Source organism: Prosopis cineraria, unplaced genomic scaffold (genome assembly GCF_029017545.1).
Source record: "Prosopis cineraria cultivar Desert tree isolate PC_DT_omini unplaced genomic scaffold, ASM2901754v1 PC12, whole genome shotgun sequence".
Classification (NCBI taxonomy): Eukaryota; Viridiplantae; Streptophyta; class Magnoliopsida; order Fabales; family Fabaceae; genus Prosopis; species Prosopis cineraria.
Window position 1 is genome coordinate 33,902,446 of NW_026555343.1, and position 16,735 is coordinate 33,919,180.

The following is a 16,735-nucleotide window of genomic DNA, read 5'->3' on the forward strand; positions in this document are numbered from 1 at the left end:
ACTTCTTTCTTTTTTCGTCACTTCAACAACCCACCATCCTCTGTTCTTTTTCTTTCTTTTCTAATCTTCACTTTAGTAATAGCAAAAGAAAAGTTTCGATCCATGATCTTTTAGCGCTTTATTTAAAGAGATGTTGAATGAGGTGGAAAGTGGGAGCAGTGTTGGGCAATTATAGTGATTGAAATGGAAAAGAGAGAGCTTTCACTTTCAAATCTTGATTGTTGTGGATTAAATAAATATCCTTATCCTTATCAATGTCCCTTCATTCACTTTCTAACTTTTTTTGGGGAGACGCTAATTCAAATAAACAAATGTCTCATAGGTATTGAAATTTGGAAAAACAGTGATATGATTTTCTATTTAATTATAACTTTGTAGGACACAAAATCAAGATATACTTGCATTAAGCATGAAACTTCTGAACAAAGACAAGATATGCACAATGCTTTATATAAAATGAAAACATAAATTTTACAGTGTGACAAAATAAAATAAGTATATTCAAGATAAAAAATATTTTATATTCTTACTTTAAAAATAATAAAATTTATTGAACAATGATAACAAAATGATAAACAAAAGAAAAAATAATTATACGACTATCAAAGGATCCTAATAAAGTAATCTGAAAAAGGAACCCAATATAACATTTTGACCAGACGAGGGCACGGGATTTTCAACCAAAGGCTAATTTTGCCATCATGAAAAACTTCAGGAAGTTTAGTCATGATAAATAAACTAGTTTGGTAAGTTAAAACCTGAGTTCATCGAAGGCGAGGCCTATTATGTAGTAATTTTGCAGTTGCAGGAGCATAAACAATAACAGATTATATCCCATTCAAGCAACTATTAGTGTACCCTTTATTTTTCCAAATGGGTTCTCTGAATATCCCTTAGGAAGTCAAGAAAAGTGCAAAACATAGCAGACATATAAGGCCGCAAATACGAGTTTTAGAACTCAGAATGGATATAATTTCAGTCCTCAAGAAGATATAAGAGAAAATGACAATTAAAAATCTTACAAGACCATTGATTACAATTATGAACCTCAAATTATTGAAATCCCAATAATAAAATATATTTCTTACCTAAAATTAAAAATATATGAGTTTATAAAGTTGATTTCAAGTATTAAAATTACTATTATAGATTGAAATTATTGTTAATCTCAAATAGTACTGGATAAACGGGTTACGGGCCAGCTCGTAGGTTAGTATTTTTGCAGGTTGAGTTGAGCTAACCCACCAAATAAAACGGGTTAAAAACCCAACTTTACCCCTAGCCCACAAAAATTTATCAATTTTTTTAACAATTTAAAATTTATATAATAAATATATATATATTTATTTCACATTTTAAGATAAATTAACAATTAAAGAACTTGTAAATAAATAAAAGAAATATAAAATTCAACCAAGAAAATTTATTTTGCTAAATTTTTACTATTAATCATCTTCTCGCCTAGGTGTATTATCTTTCTCACTAGGAAAGAACATTTAAATATAAACCCATATTATTTTTTTTAATGAATTTATATTTATGATTTCAATCAATAGATCTTATGAGATTAATAAATAATATACATTCAAAATATTTTTATAAAAACTAATAAATCATTGATTTGCAAACTATAATAAAAATTTTATTTTCAAATTGTAAAAAAGATTTATATTATATTTCACATGTAAAGAACATATTTGGGAGTTATAAATTATATATTTGAGAGATATTATCATTATTGTAGATTTATAAAAAGATATAATGTGATTAAAAAATAAAAAAATTATTCTTAAAAAATATGCTAGCCCGCGGACTAATCTGTTTAGCCTACTAGTTTTGTGGGTTAAGCTAGCCCAACCCATTTTAAAAAAACAAACTAATTTATTCAATCTAATCCGTCAAATTTTGTGGGTTAAACAAGCTAGCTCACGAGCTTAACCTGTTTTTTCGACTCTAATCTCAGTTGGAAAAACTAGAATCTAAACTTGAAAATGGTATTAACAATAATCTCAACTCATAATAGCAAATTCAATAGTCTCAACCCATATTAATTGGGATCCTTATTTTCCCCAATTGACATTAATAATAGTCTTAACCTATAATAGTAATTTTAGTAGTGTCTTTCCTTGACTTTCTAAGTAGTTTACCTATATATTAACAAGAATAAAAATTTACCAATGATTAACTTCATATCCAAAAGTGATTTTGGTAAATTTTTAAGACTATCATATATTCATAAATGTCTTTCAAAAGTTTTACAAGTTAATTTTAGTTTCACAGTGGGAAACAATACATTCCCAAGTGTAAATTTTAATTTTCCCAACCAAAATTAACAATAATCTCAACTAGTCATAGTAATTTCAATAATGTATTTTTTATTTGGGTTAAGATGTATTTTTATCTTTGAACTTTTTTTCGAAGAACATTGAGCACCCTGTACTGATATTGGGGTAACTTTATTCCTAAACTATTTTCTAAGAAACAAAAAATCCCCTTCTATTAGTTAGCCATTAATTTTTTTTTTTCTACCTTTGTGACATGTCCGTAAGATCTACATACAATGATAGTAAGACTCTGACTATGTTTTATGGTACTAATTTATCTATGAACTCTTTTTCTAGGAGCGTTGGGCATTCTGAAGTCTTATTCAAATAAAATTTAATAAATCTAGTTAAAATACTAAAAAATTTAATATTTAATAATTTAAATATTATTATTTAATTTAATAATTTAATATCATGAAAAGTCCCCTTAATTAATTTAACAAGTTGCGGTTTGTAAAAGGACAAGTAACCATTAAGCTCTTTATAAGTATTGACATGAAAAGTAAAAGCAAATTTTAAAATATAATAAGACTTGTTATTTTATAAATAATTACTTATTAAATTATCAATGGGACTTGTTAAAAAAATTTAATATGGAGTGGTTTTTATAAATGTTTACTTGTTTTTATTACTAAAATTTTACATATCAAAAGCTTATAGGAACTTGCTATTTTGCTAAAATTTTCTTATCAAGTTATCAAGAGAAATATTTAAAGCTAGTGACAGAGCTTTCATTTTACAAATAATTTCTCATGAAATTATTAATGGAGACTTGTTAAAAATATTTAATATAGAGTGGTTTTTATAAATATTTACGTGTTTTTATTACTAAAATTTTACATATCAAAAGCTCATAGGAACTTATTATTTTGCTAAAATTTTCTTATGAAGTCATCAAAAAAAATTTCAAAGCTAGTAACAAGGTTTGTCATTTTACAAATAATTATTTGTTAAATTATCAATGAAAACTTGTCAAAGAAATTTAATATGGAGTGTTTTTTTATAAATGTTTACTTGTTTTTATTAACAAAAGTAATTTGCATGTCAAAAGCTTATATGAACTTGTTAATTTACTAAAATTTACTTATCAACTTATCAAAAAAAATTTCAAAGCTAGTAATGAGACTTGTTATTTCATAAATGATTACTTATTAAATTGTTAATGGAAACTTGCTAGTAATAAAAATAAGTAAGCATTTATAAAAATCAATGCATATTAAATTTTGCTGACAAGTCCCTTTAATAATTTAACGAGTAGCTATTTGTAAAATGATAAGTAACCATTGAGCTCCTGATGAGTGTTGGCATGCAAAGTGTAAACAAAGTTAAATATATATATATATATATATATTTGCATTATATAATTGAAACAAATTTGTTAGCCTAATGGCTAATAATCCTTTTGGTGGCCAAGAGGATGTGCGTTCAAACCACACTTTGGCCACCTTAAAAAATAGTCTACCTCCTTTGTTGATCTGGTGATCGGCGTCGGAGCTCTAGTGGTGGTCCAACTATTGCTGTCGAGCTCAAATAGTAAGTCCAACAAGATGGTCTAGCCACCGGTTGAGGAGTTTTTTTATAAAAAAAAAGATTGAGGGGCAATTTTGTCTTTTCACATTAAAAATTAATTATTTTTTGGTCCCTTGGTACTGCGGTATAATTTCAAAATCATTTGGTACTTGTAAGTAAATAAATTCCTCCAGCAATCCTTGGTTGTAATTTTTCCTTAATTTTATGTTGTGTCATGTGGTTTATTAAATCATGGTAAATTTAAAATATTTGGTTTTATTTTTAAGTTAAGTAATAATTTTATATTTATTTCTTATATTTAGGTTATTATATACATATATAATTTTTTTAATTTAACTATTATGTCATCGATTTGACAATTGATCCAACTTGATTGGACCATGTGAACATTTTAAACTGCTTGTTTTTTTAGTTCAATATCTAGTCTGGTTATGAAAACATTGGTATATACTCCCTCCGATTCAAAATATAAGCAATTTTTAGAAAAAATCCATATACCAATAAAGTCCCCATTCCCATGAGAATTTATATTATTTTCCTTTTTCATCCTTAGCTTAAATTACCAAAGTACTTTATAATGAGTGAGAGATACACTTACACAAATATCTAGGCTAATAAATACAAGGGGTAAAATGGTGAATTTTTTTTCACATATACTAAATTGCTTATATTTTGAACTGGAGGGAGTAGGTAATTAGTATATCATGTGCAGCAATACGCTACCACATATATACCAGTCAAAAGTCTTAATCTATATATAATTTTTCAATCCATTTTGTAATAAAAAAAATTAAAAGGTTTCTTTTTAAAATAAATAAATAAATAAAAAGGTTGGAAAAATGATTTTTATGTCATGCGAGGTGTAACATCCCAATTTAAATTTTAATAGTTAATTTAGATTAATAGTAATTTTGAAAAATATTTAGAAGTGAGCAAATTAGTAGGAGATGATTACTAAATCTAAATATAATTCTAAATTAAAATTAAAAAAATTAAAAATTAATTAATTAATTTAAAAATATTAAATTATTATTATTATTATTATTATTATTATTAAAAAAGAAAAGGTATGAGGAAAAAAAAGAAGAAAAGAAGAAGAAGAGATACTTTCGATTGCCATGATTACATATATATAAAAAAATAAAAAAAATGGGGAGGAGGGACGCTTTCGGAGTAATGTGTGTACATATATAATAAAAAAAAACAAGAAGAAAGAGAAAAGAGGAAACAATAAAAAAAACATGTGGAACCCACAGTATTTTTTTTTGTAAAACCACCCTCTTTCCTTCATTTCTTCATTTCTTCCCTGTACGTGAGCTGAGGGAGAGAGCGAGCGAGAGAGCGAGCGACACTGATGGAGAGACGGACTGATTTAGAAGGTGAAACTCCATAATAGGATACTTTATATAAGATTTTAAGTATTCTACGACTAGGTAAGTGTTCTAAACATTTTTCTTAGTCATCTTTTCTCTTTGGTTTTTGATTTTGTGGTGGTAGAAAATTTAGGATTTAGAAGAGGGATGAATTTATGTTGAATAAATATGATTTTGAGGTTGTTAGTAGTGTAATAAATATTTTAAAGTATTATTTTATTGATAGAATTAGAATTTGAGGCATTTGAGTTTATCCATAGATTTCTATGGGTAGATTTGGTTAAATCTGAAAATATAAATTGATTTGTTGATATTTAGATGATTATTTGAGAAGAGAAATAAATTATTATGGCTATAGAATAATGATTCTAGGCTTGAAATCAAGTTTGCAATTTTTGGGTATTTTTATGTGCGAATTTTTAAAATAAAAAGAGAAATTTTGATAGTAGAAAATTATTTGAATGAAATTATTGTGAAGGAGACTATTGAACCAAGTAGATAGGTTCAAATACATGAAATTAAATTTTAAAATTCAAGAGACTAAGACTAAATTCTTAAAAATATATATATATATATATTTATATATATATAAATCAAATAAATATAAAATAAAATAAAATACATACGTAATTGTTAGAGTATGAGTGAAAATTGTGTTAATAATATTATTGACACATTGGGATATGATCAATTGTAGATTAATTTTCTTTTGACACCATTCAAGCTTTGGAAAGCTTTGGAAGTGTTGTAACTTGAGGGGTAACCTTTGACCTCTCAAAGGTTGAGGTAACCGGGGGAAATCTATTTTATGCATTTGTAGGTTAATTAATTAATTATGTTAGTGAAACAAAATAATATATATATATATATATCTATATCTAAATTTGAAATAGTTGTTTGTAATGCATGTGACTTAGCTGAAACTCTATGACTTGTGAGTAATGAGATTGATGGTTGATGATTATGTGTACACTCTTGGTTATAAGTTGTGGATTATGCACAGTGATGAAAGTTGATGAGCATGTGGGATAATTTAAAATATATATATGAGTTTTTGAAATGCATTTTCTCATGAGCATGATCATATGACGGGAGTTCGCCTTAGTAAAGGAGTTAGCGGTTATGCAAAATCCATATGGTACTTGGCTATTAACCAATAATCCTAGGGGTTATACCGCTACTTACCTTGTAAGGTACTGTAGCATTGTTCCTATTAAGGGACTTGACCCTACTGGCCTACCTGGAGTTTTGAGTATGACACCCTATAGTGTGTGATTTGGGAGAAACCGTATTCATAAGTGAGTAAGGTAACCCTGGCCCGGTAGCCCCTCATGATATGATTAAGGCTTTGGGTAGTCTCATCACATGGACGATCCCTTCCGGTTGTTGGCCTACGGATTTCATGTCAGAGGAAATAAGGGGGAATATAAGGAAGAGATTGATCATGCATATTATTACTATCATGCCATTTGAGTGATTGATGGCTATGTTGAGAATATGATTATAATTGTAGAAATGAGAACATGCAGTAATTATGTGAATAATGTATATGTGGCTATTTGTGCAAATTTTATACTTGACTTTATTCTTGAAATTATTCACATGAGTTAAATGTTAATGCGATTAACATGTTATTAATGTGATTGTTTGAATGGTCACCTTGATAAATTTATTGGCCACTTACATTCATGATTAATTATCATGCATTTGTATAACTTAGATATACCTTGGTTACTGAGTGGTTGTACTCATCCCTCTCTTTTAACATATTACAGGGGCTAGCTCATCTGAGAAGAATAGAGGAAATGAGCATTAGGCCAAGTGATAATAATCACTTCTGTAGGCCTCTCTCCTTTTATTTGATATGTGTATTTAGTTTATGATATTGCCAACTAGGATAATATATTCTTGATCTACTTGTATTATGGGTTTTGTGTTGGGGAAAATATATTTTGGGCCATGGGGAATGTGGTTTGATGCTTGTGCTATAATTACGGGCCAAAATATTTGTGCAAGTAAAAATAGTTATTATCATGCTTTCGCATATGTTTAATTAAATGATATGAGTTCTTAAAATATTTTAAAGACTTGAGATCCCTTTATATTAAATAGTTTGAAAAAAAAATACATGTTAAGAATTCATTTGGGTTAATCTCGTATTAGATAATCCATTTGGATTAGTCCTTGATTAACCATGATTAGTGTGATGGTTAGTATGATAATTAAGTCCTAATTTAGGACGCCCATTACACGAGGTTTTGGAATCTTTACAAGAATAATTAATTAATTAATTTTCATGTAAGATTTTTAGAATCTCTACAGTAATTTTAATCTCAATTTTTTTTCCAAAATTGTTTGTCATTTATGAAAGAATTCACTTTTATAAGCTAAAAGATACAGATTCAATGAAGAAATTATTTTTAAAAACTAAATCATTCTTCTAAAATTAAAGTCACCAAATAATTGACATACATTTTTATCCTTGGATTACATAAGTTTTGATCCCTCTAAAAAGTATGTAAACTCTAAATTCTTGTCATAGATCAAGTCCAACTTACAAATAAATTTTTCTTCTTATTTTCATTGTATTGTTATTGTTTTATTAAGAGTAATTAAATTTCATTTAAGTTCATCAATTTTGTTCAGTTAACTTAAGATAACCGTTCTCAAGGATAAGTGATGTAAGGTGCTTAATAATTTCTCTAGACGCAATCGAGTCCCAAATCATATTATGATTATTGTAGACTATTTTTTTTTAAGTTTTTAAAATTATCATTTTAAATTTTGGGAGGGACTCCTATATTAAATCCCTCAAGCTATTGCTAAACACTGCTGTGAAGGCAAAACATGTGTCTAAAAACAAGTTGATATAATAGTACATCACATTCAATAATTAGAAAGGCTAAGAGTTTAGATAATGCTAATTGAAATGTGACATCACTTTCCATTAAGACATATAAATACTACAATGGGACTCTCCAGCATTAATACCCTCGAAAGAGACTTTTTTTAAAAAAAATTTAATTCACTGCTTCATGAAAGATTACATTTAGTTACTAGATTATTAACAACGAGCTTTTCTTTCGTCATTTGATGTTTATTTAAAATTTAATTTTTCATCCTAAATTAATCTTACCTAATTCAAATATTGTAACAAACTATTATTTATGAGTGATAAAAAAACACAATTCATTTAACCTGCCCATTTTTTCGTGCCAGCAACTCACATTAATCAATATATGAAATTTAAAATGTATTAATTTAATTATTTCAGTCAAAGTCACAAATCTCCAATGGATGTATTCAGCACACATAAATAACATGTCTTTGAAAAAATGAAACCATTGATAGACATTGTGACTACTGGTCTCAGTGATTAACATGGGCATAAAAGATAAATAATAAACAGCTTTTTCCCACAAGCTTTAGAAGTGATTTGATCCTCAATTTAGTACTACAAATGAATAATCATATGCAAGTTTGAGTTGCATATGATTATTTATGACTGTCCTTCTTCACAATCACAAGGAAAACTTGAGGGACAAACTTGGGTGTCCCATGAATTTGTAGTCTTTGCTGTCCTTCTTAATCTTCAAAATAGAGTGCACAATCTTTCTATAGTTATACCATAAAAAATTATTCACAAATATCTTTATATTATAAACAATCTTATTTAAAGTATTATTGTTGGGTATTAATATAAGTACATCTACTATACAAATTTGAATTTAAATTCATCATGTTGTGAGAGATTAATTCCTTCCATTAGATTCAATCCATTAGTTGAGGTAAGTATTGACATATTTATATTATATATATAAATATTGATTGATTTTTTTTTACTGTTAGCCTTCAAGTTTGAACCCGCATAATCAAAATAGGGAATAAATCTCCTATCATTGAATTAATTAGTCGACCGTTAACTTCAATCCAAAATATTTTCATTGTACGAGAGTTATTTTCCCACTTATTTTTTGATTAAGCATGCGTTAGAGAATAACGCAAAGGGTAGAGTCCATTATATGTAGGAAAATTACATATTTATTCTAAATTTTTAATTTGTTGTGGTAGTGCAAAGGATACCATCAACGACGAAGTGCACTAAAATCTTACCCTAGAAATTTGTCCAAGTGAAATATATATATATATCCAACTCAAATTATTAGGGAAAAGGTCGAGGGGACAGAACTAGAACTTAATTGCGCAATATTATTAATATCTGCTCCACTTCTCTCTCTATCTCCTTCATCCATATTTTAGAGGATATATTTATGTTGGATATCATTTTCTATCACCATCTAAATTTCTTGTGCTACAAATTATTTATTAATATTGTTACATAGATGAAAAATACCATTTTTATTGTCCATCAAATTTTTCATTTTTTAATTTAATCCTTAAACTTTAACTTAAAACAGTTCAATTTTTGTGATTTCTTAAATTAGAATAGGTTAGTCTTTATAGTTTTTGTTTACACGCAACAACGTAATCTTTACTATAATTAATTAATTCAATAAATTGAAAAATTAAATTATTTTGAGTTAAAATTTAAAAATTAAATCAATAATGAAAGATGAATAAGCATATGCAAAATGCAGTTGATGGGTGTCAATTTCTTTTTTTTTTGTTTTTTTGTTTTTTGTTTGCAACTTCAACAACTCACCTTCCTCTATTCTTTTTCCTTTTTCTTTTGAAATAAGGTCAAATGAATATATTAGTTAAAAACATAAAACATAATTCTACAACTCAAAATAAAACATAAAAGGACAATTACAATTAAAAAGATCAACAAATCATTGCAACTGTTGCCTTTCAATCAAAATAGAATTAACAAAATAACTAAGTAGCCAAATAATATCTTGAGTAAAACAATTAACCTTAACCTTTATAGGTTTGAAGTTTTCCTTGTGAGTGTGAATCATAATGTGGCCCAGACTATGAGGTTGAACGGGATTTCCCATGAAGTTAAAGATCCAATAAAGAATTGCTCTCAAGCATGCAAATCCAAAGGTGTGAAAATCTTTATAACAAATTGTCGCACTCAAAAAATGTGATGTGGACAGCACATGAGTGAAGGTTCCGGCCTTCACAGTGAAAACCGATTAGAACTAAAAGTTGTCACCAAAATTTTGAAGGAAATTTTGAAAAACTGTTTAAAGGAGGATATGGATGGTTTGTAAAATTAAAGAATAGGTTCAGGAGTCGGTTGAGTGTGGGGAAGATGCAACACCCATTCGTGAGAACGATCACCTGAAGTTTATTGTACTATATTAATATAGTTTTAAAATTATTTTAATTATCCCTTTTATATTCATGTGTTTGATTTAAAAATAATAAGAATTAAGTAAAAAATATTTATTTATTTACGAGGGAGGACTTGACTCAGAATCCGACTCTGAGGCCTACATACCCTGTAATGGGGATCAAAGTCTACATGGTTTGGGCTTAAAAGTTTGTTAGTAAAAATATTTTTTTGAAGAAAAATTAATTAAAAATAATTCACCATTTTTCAAATAAAACAATTTCTGAAAATTTGATAAGTGTGTTTTAAATTGCAAAAAGTAATTTTATTTTAATTAGTTTCTCAATTTTGAAATAAAGGAAAGAAAAAAGTTTAGAAATATTATTTATTTTTATATTTTATGATCGAAAATTTAATCACAATATCTGCAAAGTCTTATTGACTAATACGGTAATACAATTATTCTATATATCTGCGGAGATTCTAAAATCTCACATGATAAAAAAATTTAGCAACTTAATATATTTTTTAAGCATATATATATATATATGTTTTTAAAAATCTTAATTGTTATACATACAAAGCCTTATTGACTTATACAGTAATATGATTATTCTAAATATCTGCAGAGATTTTAAAATCTCACACAATAAAAAAATTAAATTTATTTAATTAGATTTTTTAATTTGATTGATTTAATATATAATTTATATATTTTTTTAAAATTTAATCGTTATATCTGCAGAGTCTTATTGACTCATACGGTAATACAATTATTTTAGAAGTCTACGGAGATTTAAAAATCTCATATGGCTAAAAGATATAATCAGTAAATGTAATTACCACTTAAATACATTAATTTGATTAATTAATTTTTCTAAATTGTGTATTATATGATTATTTACAAAAATTATTTATTTATAAAAATTGAGAATCACTACATCTACGAGGATTTATTATCCTACATGATAATGTGATTAATTTAAGTCTTTACAAAAATTCTTGAAATCTCACATGAGACTTAAATAAATTATTAATTTAAATTATAAAAGGAGAGTTAATTTTAATGATGGGCTTTTGGAACCCATATTAACATATAAGTTTTACTCGCATATCTACGAAACCTTATTAATTTACACGATACGAGATTATTCTAAATATTTGCAGGGATTCAAAGTCTCTCACAATAAAAGGATTAAATAATATTCACTTTAAATATATTTTAATGCGTAATTATGCAACGCATATTTTTAAATATAGAAATCTTAATCGTTATACTTGTGAAGCCTTATTGACTCACACGCTAGTATGATTATCTTAAAGGTCTATGAAGTTTTAAAAATCTCACGTGACTAAAAGATCTAATTAGAAAATGTGATTATAATTCAAATTTGTTAACTTAATTAATATTATAAAAAATGTTTATTATTTTATTTACTTCTATATAAATTGAAAATCACAATATCTACAAGGATTTATTATCACACACGATAATGTGATTAATTTAATTCTCTACGAAAATTCTTGAAATCTCACATGATACTTAAATATTTTATTAATTATAAAAAGAGAGTTAATTTCAATAGTGAGCTATTAGAACCTATCTTTAATATACAAGTCGGATCTTCATATCTCACATGACAAAATTTAAAAATGATAGTTATATTTACCATATGGGCACAAAGGGATGCATATATTCAAGAATAATTCATTCGAACATAAAATTCGCGAGAGCAACAAATTGGGAGTGGACCATTTCTTTCTTTCTTTTTTCTTGGCCATGTAATCTTAGATAATTAGCTTGATGTTTCAAAGATATTTAAAAGGAAGAAAAATAAATAAATGAAGCAGCAACATTCTTCCTTTAAAACAACAATCACATAAACTTAAAAGGAAGTAAGGCGAATCACACATAAAGCAACTAATCACTTTAATGTCTTCATTTTGCAATTTGTGAAAATTAATTATAACCCACACATAGCTTGACAAGGCATAAAAGAGAACAGAACATCCAAGATAATTTTAAAATTATAAATGAAAATAAAAAACATGTTACCAGATGCTTATGAGGCAGAGGAGAGGTAGACTTAGGGAGATAGTTTTACAAAATTCTTCGATGCCCTCTCTGGTTCTTCTTTCTCTCCTATCCAGTTTTTCTCTTGTTTGTTTTTCTCCAACTTCTACTCTATCTCTTTCTCATTCGTTCTCACCTTCAGGAGCAAAAAGCTGGTCCTGTTCAGATTCTCCTCCAGAACCCAGCTCTCTCATTCTCCATTTTTTTCGTCTCTCTCTCCTTTCTGTGTCTGTACTCTCTCACTCTCCCTCTCTGTCTCTTTCTCATTCAATTTATCTTCTCTTATTCTCTTCCTTGCATAAACCTCTCATTCTCTATCCTCTCTCGTTCAACCCCCCACTTTCGGTCTCTCTCTCTCTCTCGTTTTTTCTCCTCTGCGTGCTCTCTCACTCTCCCTCTCTGTCTCTCTCAAACTTCTCCTCCAGAACCCAGCTCTCTCATTCTCCATTTTTTTGTCTCTCTCTCCTTTCTGCGTCTGTACTCTCTCATTCTCCTTTTCTATCTCCCTCTCGCTCAGTTTCTCTTCTCTTGGTCTCTAGCTCTCTTTTTTCAGTCTCTCTTTGTGCTCTCTGTTTTTATTTCTTTTCATGCCCTATTTTTCCTTTTTTTTTTTCATGCTCTCTTACTCTCAGTCTCCTTCTCGTCTCTCACTCTCTTTCGAACTTTTTCTTTGTGCTCTGTTTTCTTCTTTCGATCTCCCTGTCTTTGTGCTCGTGCACCTCTCACTCGGTCTTCCTCTTCTTTTTGTCTCTAGTCCTTCTTCGTCTTTGGCTTTGTTCTCCCATCCCCAATTTCTCTTCTCTCTTTTTTGCTCTATTTTTTCAGTTTTCCTTCTGTTTCTCGTGCACTCTCTTTCCTCCATTTTTCTTCTTTATTTTCGCCTCTCTCTCGCGTTTCTGGCTCTCTCTCTTTTTAGTCTTTCTTCCCTCTTCTCTTCCTCTCCTTTTTACTCTGTTCTAACGTGCCTTTTAAAGCAGAAACAGGGAAGAGCTTGCGTGTGAAGAGAGAGCTTACGTGCTTCACCTTTCTCGCTCTGCTCTGCTATGCATGCATGCGTCTGATCTCCTTCTACATATCTATGTTTTTCTCTGTGCACGCGAGTCTGGTCTTTCCGGCGTTCTCTGCTCTTCCTTTTTTCTGTTGTGTTTTCTTCTTTTGCTAGTGTTTTTATGTTTCTGTTTCTACTTCTTCTATCTTCTTATTTGTGCGGGAACGTGCATGACACACGAAAGACCAAACTAAGTTTACATATTTTAATTTTAATAATTCTTCTTTTTTTTAATTATGTTTATTAATTTTTGAAATTTTTGAAATTAGATTAAGGGGCTTAAAAATCTGATTTTAGATTAAACAAATATTTTTTAAAAATATAATCCTAAAAAGGATTAAATTTGTTTTCATATTTTTATATTTTTTTTGAACTAATAAAATCCTAACCAATAGCAAAAAAAAATATCTACAATAAAATTAAACCCTATTAATTAAATTTTTTTTGTTTTAAAAATATAATCCTAAAAAAGTTTAAATTTTATTTTTGTATTTTTATATTTTTTTGGTTGAATTTATTTTTATTTTTAATAAATTTTAAAAAATACAGTGTTCACACACACTTTTTTAATGAAGAATCTACTCAACTTATCACCATTGAACAAGATTTGAGCTTCATAGGCATGTGGTCTTCTTTGTTTAAATCATATGATCTTAATTATCCACGTGTCTCCAAAGATCAATCAGTGATCCGTTTACTCGTGGCAATTTAGCAATTAAAGAATTAGATGGCACCAATGTGGATAAATCGGCTTTCTATTGGCAGGCGTTTTGGATAAAAATTATTTGCCCTTGAAATTATTGAATAACTTGAGATGAAGAAGATATGAGAACCCCATGAAAAAGCTTGATTTCTCTTGAATCAAATTAAATGGAGGTGAAGAAAGATTTGCTCTAGCTCTTAAATCTTCTCATCACAATATAAAGCTTTCGATATAGAGATGATCCAGTCAGTTAAACTTATAGCAGAGATTGCATGAGAATAAATTGAACATGAGCCATATCAAATATGGCTTTAATGAAAGGGCAATAATAGAAAATGTACTGTAAGGATTCATCACAATCACAACCAAAAACAGTTGAATAGATACTGAAACATGATGCTCTAGAACAATCACAATCATAGCACAGTCACGCTGTGAGCCTAGAGAGCGAACTGTTCTTTAGCCTTTTTCTATTCTTTTTCTTTGTTTTCTAATCTTCACTTTAGTAATAAAGTAGCAAAAGATAAGATACAATCCATCTTACATATTCATAGAAGCTGTGTGAGGTGGAATGTGGGGAGGGGACACGGTTTGTGAGTGGAAAAGAGAAAGCCGCTAGACCGTTGCGGATTAAATAAATACAATTTTCAATTTTTTTTACTAAAAAGATAATTATATTAATAAATAAAAATATAAATATCATTTTCAAAGTTTCATCACTGTGGCTGCTAGTACTATTTTATTATCTTTTTATTTTCCTTTTCGTGTTGCTTTTTTGCTGCTTTGCAAATGCCAATTCAAATTAACAGCCGTCTGAGTCTCTGCAATGGTAACATTTCTAGAACATGAAATCTAAAGATACTTCTGACCCAAAGAAAAAAAAAATCGAAAGATACCTATACTTGCATGGTATTGACATATTTTCTGAAACTTTTTTTTTTACCATATATTATGTAACTTGTAAAATTTACATATCATTTTTATATTTCATTTTATGAGTTGTGAAATCATTTATCAAAGTTTTATTATCAATTAATTATATTTCACACTTAATAGATAAAATACTTAATCCATTAAATATATTTTTTTATACATAGTTTATTTTGTATAGGATTTGATTAATACTTTTATGAGGCAATTTGACCATGATACTACAACCAAAAAAATTATTTATCAATATGCTATACTTTTAAAAATATTTTTCCAAATATTACAAATTTTAAAACTTAGCTTCAATGGCACCGAGTTTCTTTTTTTTTTTTATGCATAACAATACAAAAATTGGCTTCTATCAAGCCAAGTTCTATATGAATTTTTTTTTTTAGAAAAGTATAAAATTTGGCTTCTATCAAGCCAAGTTCTGTACTTATATTTAAATAAAAAATTGATGTGACATGCTTGGCAGATTATATCTACTATGACTCCACTGCAATATATGATTGTACTCTATAATTTCTCTTCCCTTCCTCCCTTGTCGCTAAAGCCAGTAATTTAGGTCAAGTTTGACAAGTCAACTTGAACCCGTCCAAAAAAATTGAGGGCCGGGCTTAAAAAAATATTTTTAATGTTCATGCCTATTAGCCCAAATATCCAAATAAAAAAATTTATTTTTTAAAATATATAAAATATAATTAAATATTAATTAATTTTTTAAACTTTAGGTTATTTTATACTAAAATATTATATATTTGAGTCCTATACAGCACTTAAGTATCAAAAAATATATTTTATATTTTTTATAAAATAAAAAAATTATTAGTTATAGCCATAATTAAGAGTATTATTTTATTTTTATTTATAAATCACTCCTAATATTTTCATCAGAATCAAGAAAAAAACTTACAAATCTCATTAATTTTAAGACAATTAACACATTTCCTTCCTCCATTTTTGGGCACTTGTGGTTCAGTCTTGCATTGCCTTCTTTTGGTGTTTATGTGGGTGTTGCACTTACCAGAGGCTTCCCTTCATATTCAGCACTACTTGCATAGGCCGAAAGAGAGCTGAGACTTCCTAAAAAATATTAATTAAATATTCGAACAATAAAATTTAAGATAATTAAGAGATTTTGCCCACATACCCAAACAATAAAATATAATTAAATATTAATTAATTGTCTTAAAATTAATGAGATTTGTAAGTTTTTTTTTCTTGATTTTGATGAAAATGGATGAAAATGTTAGGAGTGATTTATAAATAGAAATAGAATAATAATCTTAATTATGAGTGTAATTAATAATATTTTTTATTTTATAAAAAATATAAAATATATTTTTTGATACTTAAATGATGTATAGGACTTCAATATATAATATTTTAGTATATAATAACCTTAAACTTAAAAAATTAATTAATATTTAATTATATTTATATATTTTAAAAAAATAAAATTTTTTTATTCGAGTATTTGGGTTCATAAACATGAACATAAAAAAAATTAT